Source organism: Schistocerca americana, unplaced genomic scaffold (genome assembly GCF_021461395.2).
Source record: "Schistocerca americana isolate TAMUIC-IGC-003095 unplaced genomic scaffold, iqSchAmer2.1 HiC_scaffold_324, whole genome shotgun sequence".
NCBI classification, from domain to species: Eukaryota; Metazoa; Arthropoda; class Insecta; order Orthoptera; family Acrididae; genus Schistocerca; species Schistocerca americana.
Window position 1 is genome coordinate 85,001 of NW_025726043.1, and position 2,500 is coordinate 87,500.

The 2,500-nt window shown below is 63.5% G+C and overlaps 1 pseudogene; it reads right to left on the reverse strand.

Moving 5' to 3' along the window:
• Nucleotides 1–2,500, reverse strand: part of LOC124580038 — a 7,955-nt pseudogene that overhangs the window by 3,222 nt on the left and 2,233 nt on the right.

The window sequence follows — 2,500 nt, forward strand, 5'->3', positions numbered from 1 at the left end:
CCGCTATCACCGTCGTGCTACCCTCGTAACACCTTTCGACGTACTCAATAAAGCAATCCGGCAGGCCATGAGCCCTCAGCACGGGGCGGAGGGCGGCATGGTCCACCGAATCGAACGCTTTAGAGACGTCGATCGATGCCACAAAAACAGAGCGACAGGAGCGGACTGCGTCGGTGAGAGCAGTGTCCAAGATGAAGGTGTTTTCCAACATCCCATCCCGGGGGATGAATGCCCGCTGACGTTCGTCCACAGCACATGCACGCATCAGGCGTGACGCGAGAACCTTGTGAAAGGTCCGCGCCAACACCGAGCAGACCGTAATGGGGCGAAAGTCAGCGGGGGATGTTGGTGCAGCCGTTTTGGGGAGAAGTGACGTCCGGGCGCGAAGCAGACGCTCGGGGAGGGCGCGGGCCAGGAGGAAGAGGTTCAAGAGTTTCACCAGGACTTCATGCGGCAGGCGCCGCAGCTCCGCTGGAGTCAGGCCGTCCGGCCCGGCTGCCGATCCCCTGGGCGGCAAGGCAGCAGCGACCTCCTCACGTGTGACCGGCCCCCATAGGCACTCAGGAGCGACAGGCTCCGAGTGCGGGAGAAGGCGGTCACGGATGAAGCCGGCGGTGGAGATCGGCTTCTTCGTGAAGAGGTCCGCCCAGAAGTCCAGCAGACCGGGGATGTCGGGTGGCGGCTGCAGCAGGGTGCCGTCCAGCAAGCCGCGCACGCAACGCGCACGCGACCTACGGAAGGCGTCCTGTGTCCGCGCGTATTCCCAGCGGCGCCGCTTGCGCTTCTGCAGCGGCGGGGCGGCAGGCGGCCGCTTGGATGGTTGGCGCGGCCGCTGTGTCCTGGTGATCGACCTCTCCCCCCTGGACCCGACCGACGCAAGGGCATCCGGGAGCATGCCCAGGATGACATCGGGCGGCGTGCCCCGCCCCAGACCAATGACTCGATCCAGGGCAGAGAAACGCTGGGCGGAAGCAGGTAGCCCCGCCAGATGCTCCCAGATGGCGGCGTCAGTCGGCCCCTCCGGCGGCGGCCCGGTGGTGTCGGCCGCGAAGTCCTCGGCTGCGTCGACGGGCGGCGCAGCGGCCTCGCCCGCGTCAGGCAGCGAGCTCGCTGCTCCACGGCGGGACGCCGGCTCTTCACCCCGACCGATCTCAAGTGCCTCCATGAATTGGCGGACAAGCTGCTTGTGGGCAGCTTGCCGCCGTCGGCACTTGATTGCCTCAAGCGTTCGGTCGGGGAACATCCTGGTAAGTTCTTGATTTACAAAGAAGAACCGGGCGTCCCTCTCCAGGAACAGTTCGGCCTCTGCCTTGGCGAGCGACAGGACTTCTTCCTCCGTCCACCTCGCGCGATGCCTCTCCGTCACGATCTCAGCGTTGGCGGCCGCAGGGTGTTGGCGGCGGCGATGGACCCCGAGACCGTTCTTCGTGGTAAAAGTGCGGTGGCACTCACTGCAAGCAAAGGGAGCTACACAAACTATCGCATTTTCGTTACGGCCGGTTGGCCGGATAGGTGCTGGGGTAGCTGGGGTGGCACCTTCAGCGGAAGGGCCACCATCTCTTGTTTCTTGTCGGCTGCCCCCAACTATAAAGGGATAATGCGAGGGGGGGCTGGTAACCCCCCCAAGCCCCTGGTGCGGTCTTCCACTCTGCAAAAATCAGCGGGCCCACGAGAAGGGGAGAAGACCGCAGGAGAGGAGAGGCTAAGAGGGCTAGGCCCATGTATTGCGCATCACTCTCCCTGTAACTATAACCCAAGGAAGGCACCTCGCAGCAGCAGCACGACTACATCAAGACCGCACTTCGAAAAGCCAAGTCCGGATGCAGCCACACCGCCGCCACTTGGCCACCTTAAGAGAGTCATAGTTACTCCCGCCGTTTACCCGCGCTTGCTTGAATTTCTTCACGTTGACATTCAGAGCACTGGGCAGAAATCACATTGCGTCAACACCCGCTAGGGCCATCGCAATGCTTTGTTTTAATTAGACAGTCGGATTCCCCCAGTCCGTGCCAGTTCTGAGTTGATCGTTGAATGGCGGCCGAAGAGAATCCGCGCACCCGCGCGCCCCCGGAGGAGCACGCTAAGGCGGACGCGGCCTCGCAGCAAGGAAGATCCGTGGGAGGCCAAGGCACGGGACCGAGCTCGGATCCTGCACGCAGGTTGAAGCACCGGGGCGCGAACGCCGCGCAGGCGCGCGCATCCTGCACCGCCGGCCAGCACGAGGCCAACCAACGGCGAGAGCAGACCACGCCCGCGCTAAACGCCCGCACTTACCGGCACCCCTACGGCACTCACCTCGCCCAGGCCCGGCACGTTAGCGCTGACCCACTTCCCGACCAAGCCCGACACGCCCCGATCCTCAGAGCCAATCCTTATCCCGAAGTTACGGATCCAATTTGCCGACTTCCCTTACCTACATTATTCTATCGACTAGAGGCTCTTCACCTTGGAGACCTGCTGCGGATATGGGTACGAACCGGCGCGACACCTCCACGTGGCC